Source organism: Triturus cristatus, chromosome 4_1 (genome assembly GCF_964204655.1).
Source record: "Triturus cristatus chromosome 4_1, aTriCri1.1, whole genome shotgun sequence".
Taxonomy (NCBI): domain Eukaryota; kingdom Metazoa; phylum Chordata; class Amphibia; order Caudata; family Salamandridae; genus Triturus; species Triturus cristatus.
In genome coordinates, this window is record NC_140585.1 from 358,901,048 (window position 1) to 358,926,921 (window position 25,874).

A 25,874-nucleotide genomic window follows, 5' to 3' on the forward strand; every position below is an offset into this window, starting at 1 on the left:
CCTAACTTTGCTGAACCTGGCCTATTGCAAACAGAAGCCTCTGATGTCGGGATAGGTGCCGTGTTGACCCAAGAAACCTCCACAGGCCTAGAAAGTCCTATGCTGTTCATCAGTAGGAAGCTTTTCCCAAGGGAGCAGAAGTACCCCGTGATCGAAAAAGAGTGTCTAGCAATCCGGTAGGTGTTTGAAAAACTCCTATATTACCTAGAGGAAAAGCCCTTTATCCTCGATACCGATCATGCCCCGTTAACGTGGATTAGTCGGAACAAAGGTAACAATCCCAGGGTGTTGCCGTGGTTCCTTTTCCTCCAGCCCTTTGCCTTTGAGGTTATACATAGGAAAGGTACCCAGAACGTCAACGCTGACTTCCTGCCCCGTGTTCCTTTCCTCCCCAATCGGGAAGACACTAGGGGTGGGGTGTGTCAGGCTCTGTGTCCCCTTAACTCTGATGAGAGGAGAGAAGAACGGACTTTACCTCAACAGGCCACCCTGCTGTTTGTTTCCAGCCCCCCTACTCTACCAGCGAGGTACTCTATGCCACAGAGGAATACATAGCGTTTTCCTGCTATGGGCCCTTTAAGGCCCAGCCGCTTGTGACTGACGAGCTCATAAGCCACGCCCCCAGGAAGCCCAAAAACTCACAGCCGGTAGACGAAGAAGATTGTCGTACACTGTGGCTGAAAGAAGGCAGACCGGATCAGGGAAACAGTGATAGTGGGCAGACTACCCTAACAGAGAAGACGACCAGACAGGATTTGCTGCAGTCAGAATCCGACAGTGAGAGACGGACCCGAGAGCCAGGAGGCCAATGACCCCATGAGCCGTCCAGCAGCGTTCCAGGAGGAGCGTGGCTCGGACAGGTGTGTGCCCGATTCCTGGGGAGTGGGAGGCGGGTAGAAGAAAAGACACGGTCTTTTCAAGGGGGACTCCCTGAAATGCACTTCTGGGCCTGGGTTGACGCCCGCTTGTTTCCTTTTCCTTTCTACATGGATGGTGGTCTCTTCGCTAACACCGCCCTGAGGACCTGCATGACGGTTGAATAGTTTCCTCACAACCTTTCCTGTACTTATGCTATATGATAGTGCATTGCGCTGATACATTGTTGTATTTTTTTTTATTTTCATATATGTCCGGTTTGGCCTTCCTAACCTGGACATCCTTGGTGGAGACGAGATTCGGAATGAGGCAGCGATAATTCCCCAACAAAAGGAGGACATTTACTGGATTTCTTTTGTGTGGACTGTGGTTACATTGGCAATAACAGGTTCTGAAGGCACCCCTTCGCCTCGCTGTTTCTTCATCCCGCGACAGGTTTTCTCTGTGTTTTTTTCAGTTTTTGTCTCCCTGCCTTAGAATGGCATTACTGCTTTTGACACTTATATGGGTCTCAGTTTTTTTTACCTGTAAATCAGGGCAGGTGCCTTTTATAACCGATTGGTGAGAAGCACAGTAAAACAAGGTAAGTCAAATAAGAAAGTCAAGAGGTGACATTAAACTTGAAAAGTGCTTGGGAGCTGCTGAACATAAGGGAAGGAGGGCTAAGCGTTAACAAGAGAGAAAATAGGAGAAACAAGTGAAGGGGAGATAGATGCAAAGAAGAAGGTAGAGAGTAACATTCTTTCATTGTTCAATAGGAACAGTGTGTGTTCCAAGTTGTTGTAGTTAATCATATTATATTTCAGTAGACAATCCCCTGAGCTAGGCAATCTTCTCACTTTATTATATTATGTGTAAGGAGGTATTTCTAGAACAAATGAGTCTGCTAGGAACTTTCATGAGTTTGAATCCCTAACTGGGCCACCCCAGCCTTTAATCCTTCTCGGACCAATAGCTTGACTACCATTAATGTGAATAATATTAATGTCTGTCATTTACAATCATTTGGCACTGAAAAACTGTGGTACTAGTGTTAGACCTGTCAGCCCTTTGGGTGGTCCCTCCTCATCATTATTTATTTTGTCCCACTTTTGCCTCAAACCCTGTTAGTATTTTTTCCTTTTTGGGAACCACCAGACTTTTTAGTATTGATGCAGATTCAGGGAGCCATTTTATCTACCCCTGGAACTTCTGTCTGAGGGCCTGGAGCACAAAATGGTGGCCACCTGTGACATCATCAGAACCCACTGGAACCTACTAGAACCTTCTGCAACATTCTGGAACCCTGTGACAGTTGGAGGCGGTTTGGAATGTTGAGAAGCTAAGCCAGAGTTGACAGTTGGAGCTGGCAGTTGGCACCTGACTGGTGAAGAGAGAGCAGCAGAAACCTGAAGGAGGAAGGAGTGAGGCAGCAGGGGTGGAAACTTGTGCCTGGAGTGGGGTCCATAAACCCACCCTTGATACTAGTCCCTACTGACTGAGCCCAGCCTGGAGCCCTGTGTGGGACAAAGCAAGAAAAACCATCTTAAGGACCTGGACAGCAGGAACAGGCCTTAGAAGTAAAGAAAAGCAAGAATCTGACCTGTTTATTGGTTTCCCTGGATTCCGACGTCGAGAAGCCTGAGACCTGGAGCCCGAGGTGGAGAAGCGGCGCTGACTGGAAAGCAGACGTCGTACCCGGAGCCGCCAGAGGTCGAGAGAGGGCGCCGGCGGAGGTCGTGGAGAGTACCAGAGGTCGTGGAGGAAGTCACCCGAGGTCGAGTGAGCGGCGTCGACGGGGGAGTGAAGTCCGCCCTCCGGAGTCGCCGGAGACCGAGGTGAATCGTGCCGGAGGTCGGGAGTGGAGATCGCACTCCGGAGTCGCCGGAGCCTGAAGAGAATCGTGCCGGAGGTCGGGAGTGGAGTTCGCACTCCGGAGCCGTCAGAAGTCGACATCGAGCCAAGATTGCCCGACGTCATCGAACAGGAGGTCGACATCGAGCCGAGGCCGCCGACATCGAACCGGAGCCGTCGGAAGTCGACATCGAGCCAAGACTGCCCGACGTCATCGAACCGGAGGTCGACATCGAGCCGAGGCCGCCGACATCGAACCAGAGCCGCCTATCGACGTCGTCAAGAACTGACATTGCGCTGAGGCCGCCGACATCGAACCGGAGCCGCCTCACGGCGTCGACACGACTCCAGCGGCGTCGGAGCTTCATAAAAAGGGCAGTAAGTGGAATTGAGGGCGCCTAAGGCCCTGTGAAGCCCTAAGAGACTATCCTAGGGGCTAGAGAGGTGCTGGTACCAGCTTAATTGTGCCAGGGGGTGAGCTGAGACTAATACAGAGGGGTCGTGAAGTGTGGGAGAGCCAGATCTCTAGATTCCCCCTTGATCTACCTCAGTTTAAGCCAGGGAGTATACCCCTCAGGCCATCCAAATCTCTACAAGCTGGGATTGGGTCAAATCATCCCATAGTACCTCAGGAATGTGAACTGATTTACAAGTGTAACTGTTGGCTTTTATTATTTATTGAGAGCACTGTATTTATTGTATTTATCCTATTTATTGCCTCACAGTATTTATTGTTTCACAATATTTATTGTCGTACAGTATTTATTGCCTCATAATATTTAATTGCCTGTAATGTAAGGCACTTATATTTATGCCTTGATTATTTATGATCTTCCTTATTTATTGAATCGTTAACAGTATTTAGTTGACGTACCCTTCCACAGAAAAAGCCTTGTGTACTGTGATTGTCTTATTATTTATTTAATCAGCAACTAAGAGAAAAGAAGATAAAGAGATATATTTTCAGTATAATTTTTAAGGTGTAGTGTCGTTTTTGGAACGGATGCACGCATGGTTATTGTGTGGGTATGTCGTATGCTTAACACGGTGCCTGACCCCTGACCACTCGAGCCAAGCTACCACAGAGTATGTCTGGAAAAAAAACCCCATTACCACCAACCCTTCCGGTGTGGGAGTAGGGTATTTTTTCTAACAACTAGAAGCTTTGTGAAAAGTAAGGTATTATTACAAACAAGTATAACCATGCTTTCTAAGTCTGCATGCAGCAGTGTGTGGCGTGCAGCAGTGTGTGGCGTGCAGCAGTGTTTCGTGCAGCAGTGTGTGGCGTGCAGCAGTGTGTGGCATGCAGCAGTGTGTGGTGTGCAGCAGTGTGTGGCGCGCAGCAGTGTTTCGTGTAGCAGTGTGCGGCGTGCAGCAGTGTGCGGCGTGCAGCAGTGTGCTGCATGCAGCAGTGTGTGGCATGCAGCAGTGTGTGATGTGCAGCAGTGTGTGGTATGCAGCGGCATGCAGCAGTGTGTGGCGTGCAGCAGTGTGTGGCATGCAGCAGTGTGCGGCGTGCAGCAGTATGCAGCGTGCAGCAGTGTGCGGCGTGTGGCGTGCAGCAGTGTGCGGCGTGCGGCGTGCAGCAGTGTGCGGCGGGCAGCAGTGTGAGGAATGCAGCAGTGTGAGGCGTGCAGCAGTGTGAGGCGTGCAGCAGTGTGTGGCGTGCAGCAGTGTGAGGCGTGCAGCAGTGTGAGGCGTGCAGCAGTGTTTCGTGTAGCAGTGTGAGGCATGCAGCAGTGTGCGGCATGCAGCAGTGTGCGGCGTGCAGCAGTGTGTAATGCAGCAGTGTGTTTCGTGTAGCAGTGTGAGGCATGCAGCAGTGTGCGGCATGCAGCAGTGTGCGGCATGCAGCAGTGTGTAATGCAGCAGTGTGTAATGCAGCAGTGTGCGCAGCAGTGTGTGGCGTGCGGTAGTGTGCGGCGTGCAGCAGTGTGCGGCATGCAGCAGTGTGTGGCGTGCAGCAGTGTGTGGCGTGCAGCAGTGTGTGGCGTGGTTTGTAAACAACAAGAAAAGCGAACATCAAAGGAAGGGTGGGAGGGAACGAGCATATGGGGTGTGAGTTATAACGAAAGTTAATTGTTGTAAGAGGGGATGCAGGAAGTGAGGCCGAGCGCGCGCTGGCAACAGCAGTCTGCTGCTTCCGATGCCAGATGCCAGCTTCGCGCTTGAATGCCTCACATGCACTGGCCATAAACCGCATTCCTAAGGTCTTGTGCCCCTTACTAAATCTCTCTGAATGCGTGAGGCGGCGCACGCGCAGGAAGTAGCTGGTGGCAAATGGAATGCGCGTGGTTGTGCGCGTAACCGCCACCCGATCCGCCTGGGAAGCCTTAGGGAGCATTTTCTGAAGCCCCTACATAAGTCTCGCTGTGCGATCGCTTACGCGATAGCCAGGCAAGACCTAAAAAAAATGAAAACATGTACTTCAAGCTATGTGGTAATAGGCTACAGGCATTGAGCTGTCAGTCACAGTATAAGTGTGAGATAGGACAGGCCAGGCAGTGGGGGACAAGTGGAGGAATGTGATCCAGAAGGCAGCTACAGGGGAACATGGTGGCAGAGTGAATATATAAAAAAGGTTGAATGCTGCTGGTGTGTGTGCTTGTGAGAATGTGCATAAGGGCTTGCATATGTGTACACGCTTGATGAAGATTGTGTAATCTGTCAGCCCCTTCATGACCAGATGGTGACTCTAATTTACACATGGTGATTCTTGGCTTATTGTGGGAATCCATGACATGATGATCCCTACCCATTTTATTATGCTGACCCTGTCAAACTGGTGCCCTTACTGTGAGCATTTATGGCATGATGGCACCCACTTCTAGTATAGAGCTGACCCTAGGAACGTGAAGGTAGTTTTTGCCATATTATGGGCACACATGGCATGACAATCGTATAAAATGAGACCTGCTATATTATGTTCATCGTTTGCATGAGATCGTGATAAATGGACACGTTTGGTACAATCTATCCATTTGTTGTATTAGTACTTGAACATGTTTGATGAAAGTCAAACCAACGCGCATTTACTGAAAATAAAAAATGTGCTATTTAGGGATGTAAATAATTTTTAATGTACTGATTATTTTTTGCTTTGGGGAACTGCGTTTATTTTTCTAAAATTAAAAGCTTGCATTTGATAGTAAAATATATGTATTTTCATTAACTGAAAGTCTGATCTGATTATTGCATTTCCAAATATGTATTGTAAATACAATTTTATTAATTATTGGTGTCATCTTTCTTCAGAATAATCATAGGGGTTGCCAAAGGGTGCTGGCATAGAAGGACTTGGACTATTTGGTCAGTTTGGGATCTTTACAGACCTATTTATCGATGCTCACTGATCAGGTACTCTCACATACATTGGAACCCATAGTTAGAAGCTGACACTAATGTGTATCTATTCTAAACATTTTTATCTATCATGGTTAGGTCATCTATAGAACTGATATTAAACTATATGGACTGTACACTGATGCTGTTAGCAAAAATTGTTCCTAAACACATATTTTATTCTTGGATTCCTTAAAGAACTAACTCCTCGCCTATAAACATTTCTTTTAATTCTATCCAGTTTACATCAATGTTACTTGCTGACTGAACTTCTAAATGTGTAATTGCCCTTTATTTTTTCAAACAATCATAAGGTTAGAGGGTATATCAACAAATCACCTGTACATTAGAATTTAAGTTGTATACCATTTTAACTAATGTGACCAAATCCTATTTGGTGTGTGATTTTACATATGCTACAATTTATTACGAAAGTCCTTTGAAGGAAAAACCTTCAAGCCTCTTGTAAAGTTGCCTGTAAATCTGATCATATTTTGACTAATTTTACTGTAAAAATGTGGGATGTGCACAACTTGGGAAAGTAAAGTCCTCATCTAATCCTTCGAGGATTTGATACCACTCATCTACGGATATATTTAAACTATGTTAAGTTTTGCCACCCACTTTCCTTTCAAAGTAAACCAATGCATACTTCAAAATATCACTGTTAGTACATAATTTTTTCAAATGCTGTCTCATCGAACCTACGCCACCTCAACTGAACATATCCTTTTACTTATTGGGGGTCATGATCCCCAAAACATATACTTCTGGCTACGGCCCTGGACTAGAGTCAGGGACATGGTGGTATGAGCCCCCTCACGCGTAGCTTTTTCAGGTGGCATCGTCATCCTGGGCTTTAAATTGTTCCAGCAGGGCATCCCAGAACATAGCTAAGGGTTGTTTACGTAACCCACGTGTTTCCTCCCTATGTAATGCATGACTTTCAACACAGCCCCAACGCCACACTTCCTCTCGCCATCCTGTCACAAAGAGAGGAATGGGTTATTTCCAATGGGTGTGGCTTAACGACTAGAGCGGCCGCCTCTAAATTTGAGGAACTCAGTTCGAGTTTGGCGGGAGGCTCAAGCATCCTGTGATTCTGGGCAAATCACTTAATCTCCCTGTGCCTAAAAAAAGAAAAAAAAAGAAAATGGCCGCCTGTAATGCAACTAGTGCTGATACCTTCGGGTACAGTTCGTGCTATATAAAACTTAAGTCAACAAAGTGCATTTTGGCCTCAGAGGTTTTAGGTCTAGGGTAGAGCTCCGAAATTTTGTGGTCTACTGTATCCCAGTGTGTGGACCCAGCAAGTGTCCTGAGGGAGTCCCTGATTTCCATCCAGTAGGATCATATCATGGGACAGAACCATATCATGTGTAGCAAGTCCGCGTCCCCAGCTCGACATTGGACAGGAAGGTGAGGCTGCAGGGAATATGCTATGAAGTTTAGATGGTGTTAAATATGCCCTGTATAATAACAAGCTATGAATGCATTTAACATATGTATTCTTGAGTATCATGCCGGGATATTCTATAAGAAAACTCCATTCCATGTCATGGAGAACAAGATTAAGGTCCAATTTCCATTGGGTCCTCAACAGGGTGTGCAAATGGGCATGCAGCCCCTTGGAGAGCCACTTGACTAGGTATCTGCTGGTACCCATTTCATGGACAGCCTGAAGCAGTCTAGGCATGTCAGGTTCCAAACCCGTTGATGACCAATTCATGTGGAAACAGTGCAGAATATTAGCATGCGTGAGAAAAAGGGTCCCAGGGTGCCTGTGCTGCTGTATGAAATCGTGATAAGGCAGCTGTACCCCAGCACTGAACAGGTCACCAAACAGTTGTGATTCCCGCTTTTTCCCATGGTAATAGTCTAGCGTACATAAGCGTGGCCACGGAGTAAGCAGGCCACACAGCAGGATGTTTGGTTCATAACTTGTAGGGATGTGTGTATAATGGAGAGCATTTATTCAGTATGTAAGAGCGTTGTTCAGTAGTAGTGGGAGCTTCGGGGGACATGCTACTCCTGGTAGCAGCAATTTCTGGAGCTAGCCCTAACACAGCATGCGCTGTGAGTAACCAGTCTCTTGTAAGTGTATCCCGGCTAACCAGTAGGCCAGCCATTGTAGCGGGACACCAAAGCAATAAGATTTAAAGCCTGGTGCACCCAGGCCCCCCCCCTGCCCACCTATGTCGATAGCTGTGATTTAAGTAGGCTAACCCGCCTTCACCATAAATAAAGTCGAGTAGAAGGGAGTCGAATGTCTTGAAAATGGAGCTTGGGATAGCTATCGGTAAATTCATAAAATAGTATAGTAATTTGTGCAGCATTACCATTTTAGAGAGTGCTAATCGGCCTGTCACAGATTAGGGCAATGTAAACCAAAATTTCACTTGAGCTTGTAATGATGTGATGGCCCTGAGCAGGTTCCCGCCCAATATGTCTATGGGTCATCTATAAATCTGAATGTGTGATGAGCCACAAGTATTGACCATGTGCCCAAATAGATCATGTCATAAGGTATGGTGTCATGGAAATAAGATTGTGTGCAACTTGGTGTGATTGACCTGTAGGCCTGACAGGTTTTCAAATGAGCGAGTATACTGAAGATAGGTGTAAGATTCACACCCAGATCCCGAGTGTACACTATCATGTCGTCTGCATATATTGAAACCACATGGGACTGAGGCTCCCTTGGGATACCCCACCCGCTGACTCCTGTCTAAGTTTCTGGGCTAGGGGTTCCATTGCCAAAATAAACAAAAAGGGGAGGAGAGGCATCCTTGACGGATTCCTCGGGAAATCCAATATTGTGCAGAGATGTGTGTCCCTGTTTCGACCCTTACTGTGGGATTGATATAAAGGAGTTTGACCAAATTAATGAAGGTGGGAGGAATGTAGTATCTGAGCAACATCAAGAACATATAATCCCAATCCAAGGAATCAAATACCTGTTGGAGGTCTAATAAGAGGCAGCCCACGTTGGGATATGGGTCGTGCGCTATCTCCATCACCTGGTACAACCATCATATATTAAGGGAGGGGCTCCAGCATGGGACAAAACCGCACTGGTCAATATGATTCAGGTCCGAGAGTAGGGGGAGCAATTGTTGGGCCAAAACCTTGCTCAAAAGTTTGTATTATAAAGTCAAAAGAGAGCGCGCTCTATAGGAGGAAAGGTTCTCCAGAGCCCAGCTATGAAAGAGGTGACCAGGGTTTGACTGGCAGTGGTGGCAATGATCCGACGACCAAGGAGGCCTTGTAAAGTTTCTCTAGGCACTGGAACAATCGGGAGGCATATCTAGAGTAAAACTTGGTGGGTAACCCAGCCATCCCCGGTGTTTTGTTATGTGCCATGTCTCCAATAACCTGTGGTAATTCACCTGGCGACAGCGGAGCACCCAATTACTTCTGTGCCACCACTGAAACCTGTGACAGCCTCAAGTCACGCAGAAATGTGGCTATCCCTGCACAGGATTGAAAGGGCTGAGCTTCATACAGCTCCATGTAATATGAAGGAAAAGCCCCGTTTAGCTCCAGCTTGTAGTGCAACATACCTCGGCGGGTGTCTTCAGGGATAGTATTGGTATAGGAGATAACGTTGGTTGTATCCTGCAGGCCAGTAATGTATCTGCTTTATTGCCCTCGGTGTGTAACCTCTGTAAGTATGTTTTATGCTCTATAACTCTCAGACGCTCTAAGAGTTCAGCATGCTGTATTCTGGCTTCCTGCAAGTCGTGCAATTGTGCGGGGTCAGGTATCGACTACTCTTCAAGGAACCCCAGTTGTGTTTTTCTGTGTGTTTGGCACCCATAGTTGTGGCTATAGACACTCCCCTAATCACCAACTTAAGTGTCCCCATTCTATAAGTGAGGAACAATAACAAGAGTAAGGCCCGTTAACCCAGGTGAGACCGGGCGCAGTTTGCAACAAAATACAATGTCTCAACTGGAAAATATTTAAAAACAGGACAAATGGAAACAGTGATATAAATCCCAATCGGGAAGGGGAACAAAAGAAGGGGGACCACAACGTACTAGTAGGGTGAAGTTAAATAAAATATATTTTCCTAAGTAGTTAAGAAGCACTACAGTACATGATTATACAATGACCATAACACACAGAGTGAACACTGGGCGTGCTAGTGAAAGTGGGCGGCGCAGTGACACAGGGGTGCGGAGAACAGTGTGGAGGACGATAACAGGTAAGGATAAAGTGGTCAAAATTGCAAGTTATATACAGTGTTTATGTACAAAACATTCAGATAAATAGATTGACCACAACAGCGCCCGAGTTCTAGGCTGGTTAGTTAACGGAGTTTCAACCTGAAGAAGACATAGATTGACTTGCAACATTGGGAACTCAAAGCACTGGGAGTCATCTAAGTACTGACCCAGGCCTGTCTATGTATGACCCCGTCGGACTGACAAAGTATGGGGCCATGGCTGAGGTGAAGGCTGTGTATACCTGCAGTATAGATATAACTGAGGGAGTGGGCTTAATGAAAGGTGGACAAGAAAATTGGTGCGGGACGGGGCGGGGGCGATAGGCTCTATTAGTCTCCCGCAAGTAAATACCATTATACCATTTAGTACTTCTGGCTTGATATCACCAGTTAATGATCACTTATCTGAATTGCAGGAGAATAATAGTAATGTAATCCAAGGACCTTCAAACCCATACATGTCAATAGTTTCTTGGAATATAGCAGGCTTAGCATCAAAAACCATCTCGATTGATTGGTCAACTTATATCGACAGCCACGATGTTTGGGTATTTCAAGAAACTTGGTCCCTGGCCCAAATATACCATCCAGGTTTCCTAAAATTTTATAAAGCAGCAGCAGGGGGACAGAAGGGTAGACCCAAGGGTGGTCTCACCTGTTGGGTCAGACAGCAAGCGGGTTATATGGTGGAAGAAATATACATTCATAGCCCGGACATTATGGCCCTGTGCCTACGGAAGGCGCGTGAACCAGATGTCCTGATTGTCAATGTCTACGCCCGAGGGCTGCCTGGGGGGAGGAGATCCAACGTAGTCACCCTCCTTGATAGCTTTCTTGAATGCAATATGGCAAGCAGTAATTTGATACTGGCCGGTGATTTTAACTGCTCCTTTGAGCCACTGGATAATGATGACGCGTTGCTTAGCGCTGAGGAGGATGCTCAATGGAACATCCCGCAATTAGAGTTATGCCCTATTAGTAAATGGACCGAAGCAGCGCTTCAACTAAAAGGGCTGTGCCTGGAAAGGGGACTGGGGGCAACGAACGGGAGGTAACAGTCTGATAGAAAGGGCGTACACACCTTTAACAATGGTCTGAGAAGTAGCCGTATAGATTATATATATTTTAAAAGTCGAATTCTGGCCCGCTTTCATAGATATGGTGGTGCAGGAGCGGACAGAAAGCGATCATAACCCACTGGTACTTCACTTATTGGTGCCAGGTCTAAGAGGTTGTAATGATAACGCTGTGGAGTATGTAACAGCTGATACCAGGCTCACAAATGATATGAGGAGAGTTTGATGGGTTAGGATTTCTGACAATGTCAGGAAACTGGAGCAGATGAAGGCATTGGTAGTTCGCTCTATAAATACTCTTTATAATTGCGACTCTCAGGAGGGCATCAACCAGACTATTGTTCAGACCCATAATGAATTGTTTTATTATTGGAGGGTGCTTAATCTACGCGGCATTTGTTGATCTCAAATCCGTGTTTGATCTAGTCCCTTGTACCAAAATGTGGAGAACGTCTATGGATATGAGGATGCCGTTGGAACTGCTGTCCTTCCGAGTAAAACTGCGCAGGTTCGCTGGGGAACACAGGGGAAGGTCACTGATAGGTTTGCTGTCAACAGGGGGGTTAGACAAGGGTGCGTTCTAGCACCAACCTTGTTCTCTCTATTTGTAAACAGAGTTGTTCAGTATTATACTACCTATCCCACAGATGCTCCAACGTTAGCGGGTATGAAGATACCCCTACTCATGTTCGCAGACAACACCTTAATTATATCCAAGACCCAACAGGGTCTCCAAGCAGCACTATCCCGCTTTGAGGTGTTCTGCCAAGATCATGAGTTAGTGGTAAATGTGGAGAGAACGAAGTTTATGGTGCTCCACAAACATAAAGCTATAAAAGGTAGAGTGTACATGAACAACGTCCCCCTGGAACAGACAGACGTATTCACATATCTGGCGATAAGGCTAGGTAGGAGACTGAATTGGCAGCCCCAGATCGATATGCTGTGCCTTAAACATGCTCAACTGGCTGGTGCATTAATAAAAGAACAAAAGCTTTCGCAGTCCAAACCTATCGCCCCAGCCCTGAAGATCTACAATTCCAAAATCAGTTTGTCCGTATTATATGGCGCTGAACTTTGAGCTCACGGGAACTTATCATCTTTGGCCCTAGCACAGAACAAATTTGTTAGATCATTAATAGACCTCCTACAATCCACCCCACTCACGCCTTTATACCTAGATCTGGGTTGTTATAGTATGGAGGACTTAGCCCACTTTAGACCTATTCATGGGCGTCCGCAGAAATGTTTCCAGGGGGGGGCAAACTTTTTACTTCATCACCGTCCTCCGACATGATTGAGCACAAGTATTAAATACATTTAAAAAAAAATCTATAACCACCTCTCTCTCTCCGTTTTCTGCTCTTCTCCCTTTCCCTTCTTTGGAAGTGAGCAGAGCCCATTGTTATGTGAGGTCACTCTGTTTTTTTGTTGTGAGCCCTGCAGGATGCTCTGCGTTTCATTCATGCAGGGGCAGGGCCCACTTCACACCTCACCCCAGTTCAAGTGTCTGCCTAATGCTGTTATCATGCAGAGGCAGCGATTAAGCTAAAAGAAAGAGATAAAGGGAAAGCTAATCACGGCCACCAACCCTGCCCTGCCCAGTCTGCAGCACCTCAAAGGGATGCAGTGTCATGTTGCCATTTCAGCCCATGGCAGCCGGGCCCAGGAGAGGGCTCCCCCCTCACCCCCCCACCCCGCCTTGTGTCTTTCACAGTTCACCAAATCTGCGAAACAAAGGGAGGGGGTTGCCCACCTGTAACTACAATGGCACCATTTCAAAAGCATGATGGACTCGTGGGGGGCCCATTCTAGTTAGACAGCCGCGAGGTCCAGCTGCCCACACTGCCCATGCCTAGCGCCGGCCCTGACTGGGCCTGCACCAGCGATCCAGGGGGGGGGGGGGCAAGTGCCCCCTTTGCCCCCCCCCTGCGGACGCCCATGGACCTATTGCATACCGGAGAAGGTTTTGGACAACCCTGGAGCTCTCATTATATGCTAAGGCTTTCACTGAAGTTAGGGCGTTGGGTCGTTCATGCATGATATCTTGGTTAACCAACCTAAAAACCACCCTGACCAATATGGGGATGAGTTCTCTATGGGCGGCCCCCAAGGGCAGCCTATTTCCTTCTAAAAGGGACCTCAAGGCAGCATATTGGAATATGGTTAAAACCAAGCGTCTTTCTTCGGTCACGGGACCAACTATGGTGAGAGAATTCTTGGAGCACAAAGACGAGTCCAAGCTTGAGCCCTATTGGGATCTTATCATCAGACCGAACGATAGGAAGTTATATCATCAGTTCAGAGTGGGCTCATTTCCAATTAAAGCTCTCACCAGTAGATGGCAGCCCCAACTGATGAAATGCTCCTTCTGTCCAGCCCAAATTGAGTCACTTGCCCATATCCTGTTTGCATGCTCAGTTTATAAGTCACCTAGGAATAAATGGCTTAAAACAATTTGTACGAATTTGGGCACTAGATGTGCTATGGTGGCACTTAGGATATTAAAGCCCAATACTGAGGAACCCATTGTGATTGCAGCGGCCAAGTTGGGTGTTGGTTATTCGAGCTAATAACCTAATTGCACTTTAGCCCTGTAAGATCGCCTATAGGAGGTCATGAGGATTATGTCCTGGTGTGGTAGCCCTATTCTTTGTATTGGCTGGCAAGTGCCCCCAGGTTGCTACTACTGGTCTGCTTTCTGTAGAACTATGGGCCTAGCAGTTTTTGCATTACATCAGCTGTATGGGGTTGTCATTTACTTCTTGTTTTTAGCTTTTTTAACATTCAATCAAATAATTTTATCATATGTTTTATCCTGTGATTTTATTGCAATAGTGTTTTAAAATTTGTGAATATTATATGATGTTAATGGATTGAAGTCTTGACGGTCGCTGATTTTTGTATTATGATCATTTTAAATTCATTTGTATAGATGTACACTGTCTTTTATGATTGAAACAAATCGAAATAAAGACTATATTGAATTGAATTGAAAAAAAGCTTTGCCCAAATAGATCCCCTGCGTGAATTTCTCCACCATGTAAGAGGGGCAAAGGATACACTGAAATCGTGCATGTAGGCCGTGTGGGGATTAGTAAAAGGAACACTCAGCATTCCCACAGCCTGATTGCCTTATAGGCTAGTACGACCCTGGCTGTCTTGCCAACCTTATGTTTTCCAAGAAATATGATACAAAAATGCAGACATATAGGGGATCCCAATCAACACACATCATTGGTCTGTTGATATGTCAATCAAAGTATCCTTCCTCCCATCCCAGCAGAAGGTATAGATCAACAATCCAGCCCACTCCAGTCATCATATGCGTTCACTTTGAGTGACTGCATTTTCCCTGCGACATGAACACACGCACCTAAACAGGCAGTGGCAAAGCCAAAAGGTCTCGCATTTGGAACCTATTGCTTTTGCCAATGGTTTTTAGCGATTCTGTACTACATTCTGATGCTGTGCAGCATCGTTTTTTTAAAAGCAGGTCGGGGACGCAACCTCAGGGGAGCAGAAACAATACATTGGGCTGTGTGAGAGGAGTGGAAGCAACACAGGGGATAGATGGGAGAATCCGAAATTACACAGGGTCACAGATGGGTGTAAGCAACATGGGATCCGTGGATGGGAGGCACAGAAAAAGCAAATAGGCGACAGAGCGCAATGTGGAATGCGGGGGAGAAGAGCAAACAGGCGAGAGCTAGCAAAGTATAGTTGAGGTGAGGAGCATGTGGGCGAGAAAGGAATGCAGGGGCGAGATAAGCAAGAAGGAGAGAATCATGGGGGGGGTAGGGTAGAAGCACAGGAGTGAAAGAGTGCAACATGGAGCACAGTGGAGGGTAAGCACACTAGTGAGACAGTTTTAAAACACATTCGGAGTGTTTAAGAAAAAAGATAATACCGGTTCCCTAAAAGCGAGTAGCGGAAGGGCACAAGTTAAGTGACTCTACAGAAGAGGACGCAGCATGGACAACAGAAACTATCAAATAAGAAGAAGGCATATGAGAATGATAGTAAAGCCAACTAACGGTAAGCAATGGGCAGGCTTCAAGCCCCAGTAGGTTCTTTTTAAGGCCACAATATGTATTTTGCATCCAGACAGCTGTGCTATCTCTTATTCTCAACCTAAGTATGTCTCTAAACACCACACTGTGCTGCAGCTACAATCAGATGTTTGCTGGAAAGAACTGATAGCTGCTTAGAACCTCACAAAATATTGCCAAAAACCTTGTATTAAGAGGTTTAAAGGCCCATTTACACCCACTGAAGAGTGCAAGTTTGTGCATGTCTGTTTTGTGTGTCATTTGACTACCCGGCATGCTCAGCTCCGCACAGGTCATGAAGGTGCGTAGGCCAACGCAGCAGCATAATCCATGAATGGGAGATTAAGAGACATCTTGGAGGTGAGTGGGATTCGAGACAGAAATAAAGCTTCCACCATTTTTTTTTTTTTGCATATTTATATAGCGCGAACTCGACCCGAAGGTATCGGAGCGCTTTACATAGCACCGTATTTACATTACACATTCAGGCACGGGGAGATTAAGTGATTAGCCCAGAATCACAGGATGTGGAGCGACCTCGAGGCTCGAACCCTGGTCTCCTGCACCAAAGTCAGCAGTTTAAGCCGACGGACCACATCCTCTCCCCATGGAGAAACTGGGGAAGCTGCATCGGAGGTGGCGCCTGACCATTCAGAAGCTGGGGCGAGGGGCTAAGGAGAGACCGGGTGCCACAGCCCCAACACGGCCTCAACCCCCATCCAGATAGCTGTGTCCACTGCAGCTGTGGCAATGGTGATTTACAGAGCACACCTGTTTGGGCCCTAATGTGACAGGTTAGTGTTGCCCAACAGATGGTCAAATAGTCCTTTTTCCCATATGGATGTGAAGATGATCCGAACCTGCTGAGATCCTGCTCTTGACATCAATTTTTTATGAAGATCTCTGCAGGAGGAGCATCAGCCAATTGTGAGATTTTCCAACACATGCATTAAGACCCTGAGGTACTTTTCATGATTGGAAGCCATGACCCGCTAGCTGTGAGTGGATCTCTTTAGCTGATTCATTAATGCAACCAGCTATTTTACAGCTAAGGGGAACCAGTGATGTATTGATTTCACTGATCCCTGCATTCGGCAAATGAACACACAGCACTGTTTTTCATAAACTACACATCTCTGCAGCAATTGAGTTAATGTGTCGAGCTATTTTACGCAGATTGTAACATGTAAACTGCAAATAGCTTGCAGAACTGCCCCATCGGGGTAATTAATCCAAGCTGCAGGACATGGATTGGAGCCAGTGACTTACAGAATGCATACAGCTCTCTGCGATAGGTGCATTTACACTCTGAACTATTTTACTGGTATCATTGACTTGCAGAATACATATAGAGCTCGGCAGCACGCACATTAACCTCCGCTATGTTGCATGCTGACCTGAATAGTGTTCAAAGATCTCTGCCAGAGGCGCATTAAGGGACTGATCAGTGTTACATACATGGTATCTGATGACTCGCTGACAGTTCTGCAGAGGAGTAGTCACTACAAACCTATTTTGCCCGAATTGGGGCTTACTCCCTATAGATCACAAAAGTGCATATCTCCAGCAAGTGCACTATCAGTCCACGCTATTTTATGTGGATTGAACCAGTGTTTTACAGGCTCATGCCCTTCTGCAGTGAACGCAGAGCTGTCTGACCGGAACTGGGACTTTTGAAATGTAGTTTACACAGACTTTGTTTCAGAACAAGAGAGACAAGCATTTGCAATGCAATAGGTCTCGCATTTACGCGGGTTTAAGCAACTGGCATTGTAAATGACAATGCCTTTCATTTATGTGTTTTGAAAACCAAAACATAAATAAAGGGCATCGTCATTTACAATGCCAATAGCTCAAGCTGCATAAATGCGATAGTTTAACATGAAGCTATATCACTTTTGCCTGGTCAGTTATGGAATATAATAACAAAGTTATGTTACCTTGTGCTAAGTTATGTGTTAGGTTTTGTTGTGGCATGTTTTATGTGTTGTTAGGATGCTCTATGTTACATTACTCTATGATCTGAAGATTCAAGCATCTGACCTATTCGGGGTATTTTAGTTCTGCTGTCCCCTTCATGGAAAATATGGAATATCATCTTTTGTTTCGTGAAATTTGCAGGGTTTTTTTGTTATCAGTTTTGTAAGACTGGGATCACAACCTCCATCACTGGTGTACAGTGGCAGGAAGGTACCACAAGCTTGTGGAATACGATTACATAACGCTTGTCCAATTAATTATGTGAACAAATCTAGTTTAGTTTACTCAGGCCAGGCAAACAGCCGGTTTGCCTTGTAGCGGAAACAACAAATGTAGATATAATAATTGTGTGAATATTCAGTGTTTCACAGTGGAGAGACCACGTGTGCTTGACAATATCATCAAAGATGGCACCGGTGCACTCTGCCTGCAATCTAAGAAAGATCCGCCATGTGTCACTGTCCATTATCTAAAGCTACGCGTCTTTTAACCCCTGAGTGCCTGGGAGGGGTGGGGGAGGGGCATTCCAACACTGAGGGCTCAGTCCCTGTTGTACTTGTGGGAAAGAATGAAAGATGGCGTGTCACACTCCTAGAATTTCGGCATTCTGAGGCCTGCTAAAATCAAGGGTACTTTATGTACCTTGAAAAGCTTGACGGAAAGTGTGCCATGAACAGGAGTGGGAAACCCACCAGTTGTATTCTTTTTATGAATGTACCCCCTAAACATGAGGACTTCGAACATACCTGCAGTAGTGCTGAAATGGAATAGAACTTTTTTGTGCGAAATATGTGAGATAAACTCTCAAAAGGAACTAATGAAAGTGAGAAACTAGGTTCGATATTGTGCTTTTTCATATCAATTCAGTGACAAGGTGGTTGGTATTTACTCACTGTGGGGCGCAGTGTGTGCGTGCGTGCGTGTATTTCCTGGCTCTGTGGAGATGGCCTCTCAGAAGGGGATACTTGCCCCCACAAGGCGATGAGACGTGTGGGAGGGAGACTGGCCTCTCAGAGGACTGCAACCTTGCCCACTGTGTGGATGTGTGTGTCGGGGTTCAGTGGGGAGCAAGTGACTAGCCTGTCAGAAGGCACGGAAGTTCACCCCACCGAGGGACTGTGTCTTCTGGCTCCTAATGGGAGAGGGTCACCTCTCAGAGGCCACTGATTCTCGCCCACCATGGGGCAGAGTGTATGGAGGCCGAGTGGGGCCATCGAACTGATCCCTCAGAAGGAAAGGTTACATCTAAAGACACTCTCTGTCATCGGCGTGTTCCTTCCGGGTCACTGATGCTTGTGTACTTCAGAGACGATTCTACCAGAGACATTTCCTAACACAAATGCAATAGCCGGTGGGGACTGCTTGCAAACTGCATGGTATGTTCGATTTGGTAGTACACCCTGTGATTATTTTAAATGCTGAACACCAAATCTCTGGTGTGTTTAAAGCATTACTGCGTCTGGTGCTTTCCTTTCCAGCATTTGATGTCGCCCGAGGTACTCCTCGCATCCAGGCTTGGATTACACCCCTGAAGTGTGCTTACCATGAACATCGGCCCTGTTGGTCTTTGGAAGTACTTCGGTGGTGTGTTCGTGACTTTGTCGCACATAGGTAACTGTTTAGTTCCCTCCAATAATGGCCTTTAAGATAGGGGCCTCGGGGGCTAAAGAAACCCCCTATCCTTAAACAAAACCTCCTTTGGAATAGAGGAGCTCACCTGTGCTCCTTTGTCCACCTACTCTTCCAGAAGGGACTGGGGAGCCCCGTACTCCATGCACCCTACACCTGTAAAGATTCTCTCCCACTGGAGGAGCAAGTAAACTTCCTCAGGACACCGGAGGGGAATGATGTCCTCGAGGAACGGAAATCCTCATCCGTGCAGCGGCGTCAGGCAGGCATCTCGGAGGCTCCAGCACTCCATGGAGTGTGTTTCCTCGATGTCAGTACACTGCACGCGCTGCCCGGCTGCAGCCATGCTGGCTACCGAGAGAGACGTCTTCATATACATGCTTGGTGCCGAATCTAAAGCTAGCAGACCCTCTCTGGGGGACGTCTCCACACAGTCCCTGAGGGGAGTGGGGCTGGGAAGAGCCCGCAGCGCTCACTCAGGCAACCTGCGAGGTACGGGAATCAGTTTGCACTCATATACCCTCAGACCAGCTGTGTTGTCATTCACTCACCATGTGACACCACACACAGAACACCCCGTGACTGCTTTCTAACAAGTCCATGGTGGGAGCGTGTGAGCGCGCGGTGGGAATGTGTGAGGCAGAGAGGAGACACCATACAGATGCACATCGCCTGTCCGTGCGCGCACATAGTTTTTCTCCCTTTGCGCACCAAACCGACAACAATAGTCTCTCCAAGGCGAAGCAGCGCATGGGCTGCGTTCACTAGGCGAGACCTAAAAAAAAACAAAAAAGGGAAAAAGGAGAAAGAAAAGATGCAAAAATGATGACAGAGGGAGAAAGCAAAAATGAAAAAGAATCTACAAGAGCGAGATAAAGAGGCATAAAGTGCCTGGTGGTGGATGAAAGTGGTATACAGTAGAATTACACCTAGGCAGTCTTTGTATTCAGCTCTCTCAACATTTGAAATTGCTGGGTACAGGCTCCTGAGCAAAACTTAGGGCCCAAGCCTTTATTATTTTATGAATTAAGGACTGCTTTATGGGTTACCAAACGTTAAGTTTGAGTAGGTAACTGATGTCACAAGTTTAATTTCCCAAAAACCAATCCTTCTTCCGCAGTGAATTGTGTGCCAATGAGTCTGTAATATTATTGCATGTAAATGCACTTACACACACCTGTGCTACACTAAAAAAAAATCCAATGGTTATTGTTAGCGTTTCACATTGAGCAGTACCCATATATGTAAGCATATTGTGCAACATCCAGGCAGCAGTGTACCAAGCTGTTAACGAAGAGCTAACAAAAAAAGTTGATTTGTAGGGAGTATAATGGATTGAGGTCCCAACCTTGATGGTAGAGGTCTAGCTAACTACGGATACAAAGCTATTTTTTCAGAAGATTTGTCCAATTCCATGTCCCTATAGAGATGTAGAAGCAAAGGAAAGGGAGAGGTCAAGTAATAGGCATGCTGGTACTCCATTTGAATCCATTGCAGTGTTTAAATCATCCTGTGTGGAAGTCAGTGCTGCTTTCGTGCCAGAGCCATACCAGAATCTGTTTTGGTAATCTGAGAGAAAACTAGTCTCTTTGATGAATGTAGCTATTTGTCTTGATGCCGATCTTTCAATCTGTTTGCCTAGAAACAGTTTGTTATTGTCTGGAAGTTAGAAAGACCCCTTGTTTGGAGGCCTCTTTGTTTTAGGGAGTTTAGAAGAGACCTTTATCCAAGAAGTTGTTGATATTTCCTGCTAGATTACTTGCAGAGCGATTAATGAGGGTATCCTTGCTTATATGAGAAGGACATGGGTCTACTGGTGATCATGTTGGTGAACAAGTTTTTGTAGCCTTAATGAAGTCCTGTGTGGTCAGGAGGTTAAAGATAACTGGTGGTTGTTGTCATAATTTGTTTAATTGAGCAATGGAGAGGGAATCAGGGGATCTAAAATCATTTGGAGTGTTAAAGTAATACCGGTACTGTGGTTAGAGGACCCTTTTAACCTGCAAACTCTTCCAGTGGGTCTGTCATTGTGATCTAGAGGCCCATCGGATCTCCTGTTTCATGTTTAGGTTTCTTGACCACAGTCTACTCTTTAGGCCACAGGTTATCTCTACAGGACATAGAGCAGGTTACTGTGAAGCAAGGCAGGCATCAAGTCTCTTGACTCCAGTCAGCTTTCCCTGCTACCTACTCCTAATTCTAATACATATTCTGACAGGAAAACTGCGCACTGTGCACTACCTAGCTCCACATAGTCACTGTCATTAATTTACTAAACTTTCAATGAGAGTCAAAGGCACAATGTGTACTGATAGGAACTGTGTGAAATTATTGGCAATACATGCATGAAAGGAAAGACATAAAAGCTCTGATTTTGAATAAAACTGAGAGGGTTAAAAAACACAGCACTGTTAATGAGTTATGTCATGACAGCCCATGACAAAGCTTCTTAATGTAGTCTAGAAATGTTAAGATACTTTTATAGTGCTGTGATGCACTTTTTTCTAAAGCATCATCACAGCACTATACAAGCAATTACTCTATTGGAAACACATTAATCCGCTTTTTAAAATGTAATGTCACAGCATCCAACTGATTTTATCCAGTAACACTTTGCCTGTTGGGATTTTCAGGCCCAACATGCAATGTAAAAAAAACACAACACACATGTTCCATAATGAACCATTGTGGTGAATGGAAAGCCAGGAATGGCTGAAGGTGTCAGACAGTACAATGGGCAACTATGTAAAAATGTTAAAAACAAGATTCCCTTTGTGATTTTCAGCCTAATTATTGTGAACCAATCAAAGATTTCAGGTTACACATAGTTCTGCAGAGAAGCAGTAACCACAGACCTATGTTGCCCGAATTGGGGCTTACTACCTGTAGATCACAAACATGCATATCCCCAGCAAGTGCACTAACAGTCCAAGCTGTTTTACATGGATTGAACTAGTGTTTTACAGACTCATGCACTTCTGCAGGAGGAGCAGTGTAAGCAGAGCTGTCTGACGGGGATTGAGACTTTTGGTGGTGAAAGTGCAAAGATTCCATGTCAACTGCAGAGGTTAGAATTGAAGTGATAACTGTCAAACATTCAAACTCCTCTAAAACACTAAAGCTGGCTAAAAATGGACTGCCTATCCAATGACAGCTCTGAGGGGCTATAGGGCCAATGCTGTAGCATCACCTGCAACCCTTTGCTCATGCTGTGTAGTAGCAGCAACTGAACGTGTCTGAACTGAGAAGATGAACAGAAAACCTCAATGTTGGTGCCTGGGTTACCATGAAAAGCTGAAGCGTTGGTGTGCTTTCACGAGCCCCAGCTTCTCAGCTGAAATATTGTTGGTACTTGAGCCCAAGTGTCCTACGGAAGCTGGCGCTAGTGCGCACAGTCTCAGACCGTTCTCCACTGTTGTTACTGCCTCTACAGATCAATGTTACCATGCAGGTCAATGGGGCTCAAACGCTGATCTACGTCATGGCTTCAGCAGCAACGTAAACACCAGACTACTATGTATGCCAAGGGGGCCCAGGTGAATGATTAAAAAGTACCTCAAGAGCCTATGCTACTTCTCACACCCATAATGCACCATTGGCTTAAATTCCCTACTCTGTTCCCTCACTGTCGTACTGCTTCATCCTTGGCCTGTTGTGCCTGCTTCCCCCTTCTGCAGCCTTTGCCTGCTTCTTCCTCCTGTACCAAAGAAACACTTTCTCCCAGCTTATCCTTAGTCAACTCTCCCCTCTGGCACCGGCCACGTATTTACAGATGGAACTGACTAGGTATCGAGTTCTACGGAAAGAACAGGTATTCTGCAGGTGCCTTTGTAGCAATGTGTATATTCATGACAGTTGGGTCATTTTTAGGTCTCGCCTGTGACAGCGCAAGCCCTACTTGCACATGCACTCTCACTTGCAAGACATATTGAGGCTTTGCCAATGCTTGTTATGTGTGCAGCAGAAGAGGTGTGCACATGTGAGTGCTGAGTGATTCGGAATAGTGTCAGTGAGTGCACTGTGAGTGTTGCAAGTGTAGGGTGAAAGGTGTGCTGATGGGAGTGCAGGGCGAGCTACATGAGTGCAAGGTGAGAGAATGACCCATGTGAGTGCCAGGTCAGAGGTGTTATAACACAGCAAGGGGAATGAGTGCAGGGTGGGGTGGTGTGAGCAGTGTAAATTCAGGGTGAATGGTGTTCCTTTGTGCATACTGGGTGACCAGTGTACCTGTGTGAGTGCAGGGTGAGAGGCGAGAGGGAAGGGTGAGCTGTGGGAGTGATTGGTGAGAGCATTGTGAGAGAAGTTAGTACAGGGTGAGTGGTGTGTCTCTATGAGTTCTGGCAGACTATTGTGCCTGTGTGCAAGCAGCGTGAGCTGCATGAGTAATAACTGAATGAAATGCTTGTGTGAATGCAGGCTGAGTAGTGTGCCTGTGTGAGTGCAGGGTGAGAGAAGGGAGTGCAGGGTGAGTGGTGGGAGTCCAGGGTGAGTGTTGTGCCTGTTTGAATGGTGTGAGTGCAGGGTGAGTGGTGTGCTTGTATAGGTGAAGGGCGAGCTGTGTGAAAGACCTGAGTGCCTATGTAAGTGCACGATGAGTGATGTGCCCTTGTGAAATTAGGGTGAGGGGAGTGAGTGCAGAGTGAGTGATTTGCCCATTTGAGTTTGGGTGCGGGTGAAAGTGCAGAGGTGGAAGAATGAATGCATGGTGACTGATTTGCTTGTTTGAAAATTATTGAAGGGTGAGTGGTGAGACTAAAGGGTGAGCAGTAAAAGCGACAGGTGAATGAAGTGCCATGTGAGTGCAGCGTGAGTGGTGTGCTTGTGTGAGATAAGGGTAAACAACGTGTGCAGGGTGAATGGCATGAGTGCTAGGTGATCAGTGTAAGTAGTGTGATGGCTGTGAGTGCAGAATGAGTGGTGAGAGTGCAGGGAGAGAATGACAGGTGAGTGGAGTGTCATGTGAGTGCAGGCTGAGTCGTGGGCTCCTGTGGGTGCTGGGGAAGAGGAAGGTGAATGGCATGAATGCATGATGAGCGGTGTAAGTACAGCATGATCACTGTGTGTGCAAGGTGAGCGTTGAGAATGATGGGTGAGTCTTCCGAATGCAGGATGCCTTTCCAGACACTTTGAGTAACTCAACATGCTATCCATGGTAGCAAGCGGGGTCTCATATAAAATGTAAACTGTTTCTATTCTGGCATCAATCAGGGGTGGAGGGTGGAGGAAATGAAATGATTTGTGGGTCCCGCAACAAATTTTCAGACTCTTGATATGCCTTGATATATGATATATTGATATGCCTTCAAATTGGAAAGGATGAGGCATAACTGCCAGAGCTGTCGGTTTTGAGTTGGGGAACTAGGCTTGAGTCTCTGAGTCAGTTCTGTAGGTCTGGGCAAATCACTTAATCTCCACATGCCTACAAAAATTAATGTGTCATTGTATAATGTACCTGGTAATCGTGTAAAGTGCCTCAATTCCTTTGGGTCGAGTTTGTGCTATATAAAACTGCACCAAAAAACCCAAAGCTTAACGTTACCTTTCAGGAAAGTAATTTGCAACTGTAAGAAACAGGCAGAGTGGAGACACAGGGGCAACAGGAACCGGTGAAACAACAAAGCCTTGTCAACAAGAAAATGATATTTTAAAGTCCAGTTAATTACTCAGGTAAGGCTGAGATAAGATGCCAGACACTGTTCAGCCAGCCCACAGCAGATCAATAACTGTATCTATGTGTGTATCTGGGAAGCTGCCTCAACCCCGTCTGATACGCATGACAGGGTGCACAGACAAAAATAGCAGCAACCAGGGAGTGGTGCATCTTAGTAAGTTTACACTCAGCTAAAATCAATTCACTTCGTTCAAGTCAGATGAAAACCATGAAATGAAGTCACAAAGCATCCATGATGAGAACAAAAGGAACGTAGATAAAGAGAGTGAAGTGATGCGTGAAATCAAGTCATGCCAGCAAGGCTTCTGCTAAGAGAGGCTGGCATAGCTGGAGATGCTTTGCATAATGACATGACCACAGCCGCTAGTCCTTTCGGTACTTCCTTAGCCCACTGGGCTGAGGTCAGACGTGTCTGATCTCTGCATTGTAGGTGATATCTCAAGCTGCAAGAACAGCATGACAGGCTTTGTGCATCATTCAGTTACAAGTGACAATGCTCACTAATGCAAACTTCTGCAGTGGCATAGCTGCCCTGAGTGGTTGAAAGCAGCTAATAGCCCTGTAGCTGGTTGATGGTGTAGCAAAAAAAAACAAGAAAAACAAAAGACTGACAACGACCAGAGGAAGCCATGTGGGCACAGCTGAGCTCTGCTTAAAGCTCTAATTTATGGCCCCACTGCGACCTTGGAAACAGCAATATTTACAGGCCTGTTTATACCATTATCCAAGCGCTCATTTGCATCACATGGAAAGGGAGGGTGGGGGGATGGCAGTGGAGGTGGTTGTGGGATGGGGAAAATTCTCTCACTTTGAGGACAGAGAGAGTAAATTAATCTGACATTCTATGTGAGGAGATAAGAACAAGAATTACAGCCCCGTTCACAGAACTTGTAGCTCGGAGCCACTGGATACATCAAGTGTTCGTGTGAAATGCTCTTAGAGAAAGGGAAAAGTAGCCCCTAAACAGTTGCTAATATTGGAATAAGTAGAAGGCTACAAGTAATGCGGCACTGCTCTATGGGAGTGAACTACCCACGAAAAGGAGGGACAAATAGGAAAGAATAACCACTTGGAAGCAAGGATTTTTAAAGGGCACTGAAACAAACAAATGAAAGGTTATGGGTGGACCTCAAGCACACAAACTATATACAACAGATCTTGAAGCTTGACCTGAAAATAGTCCT